This window comes from Taeniopygia guttata, chromosome 1 (assembly GCF_048771995.1).
Source record: "Taeniopygia guttata chromosome 1, bTaeGut7.mat, whole genome shotgun sequence".
Taxonomy (NCBI): domain Eukaryota; kingdom Metazoa; phylum Chordata; class Aves; order Passeriformes; family Estrildidae; genus Taeniopygia; species Taeniopygia guttata.
The window spans coordinates 107,331,073-107,332,141 of NC_133024.1; positions in this window are offsets into that span (position 1 = coordinate 107,331,073).

Genomic DNA, 1,069 nt, shown 5'->3' on the forward strand with positions numbered 1-1,069 from the left:
CTTCCATTCCCTCACTACTCCTTTCTCTAGGATTTTACTGCTGTTTCACATTTGCCCTGGCAACTGCTGCATTTCCCAAACATCTCAGGGCTGGTTCAGCATGAGGGGTCTTGAGCAAATCCCACCAGGAGCTATCACCCTGCGTGATGTTTTCACAGCTGTCTGTCTTTCCCAGGAGCCCAACTTTTCTTTTGCGTGTTTTAATTATAAGTTCCTTGCATTGTAATTTCAAAGTATCACCCTCTCTGTCAGATATGGCATCACTTTGATTTACATTAGTGCGTCTCTCCTTACAGGAAGGAGAAAATGAGAAAGTAATGGTCATATTTCAAACCCACCTACAGTGCAAGTGGCATAAAATCTTATCTGATAATTATGTTTGAAGGTAGAAACTTAAATTAAATCACTTTAGTACTTAGCAATTGACCTACTTCAGATTATACAGCAAGTAGTTTAGCCTAAGGAGGTAGGCAGGCTGCAATATTTCACTTTTTGGGCCCCACACTGTTTAACACTATTGCAGCATAATTGAAAACTTGGTACAAAACAAACAAAAAAACCCAACAACAACAACAAAAACCAACCAACTAATCAAACAAAAACACCAAAGGAAAAAACAGAAAATCAGAAACCAAAAAAAAAAAAAAGCAGAAAAAGAAACCACAAAAAACCGTAGGAAAATAAAGGATGAATAAGTCTTTATGCCCTGCCCAGTTCCATAGCCATGGACCCAAAACCCTCATTTTGGTTCAGTTCAGGGCCAACAGTCCCTGCCTGGGCTATGCTAGAGCCCCCTGTCCCATCCCTAGGGGGGCATCCTGCTCATGCTGATCCTGCAAGTCTTCTTTTGCCTTTTTCTATCAGCACATGCTCCTGTACAAATATTTAACATAACATAACTATGAAATAGTATTGACACAGGTATTATATGACATGATGAGCCCACAGAGAAGAACACAAACTGCAAGTGGTGCAATGGGCCCTGGGAGAAATCTCTGTATCTGAAGGGTTTGACCAAAGAAAAGGTTCAGGGTCAGCCCCATCCTGGCCCAGCCCTGTCTGGGACAGC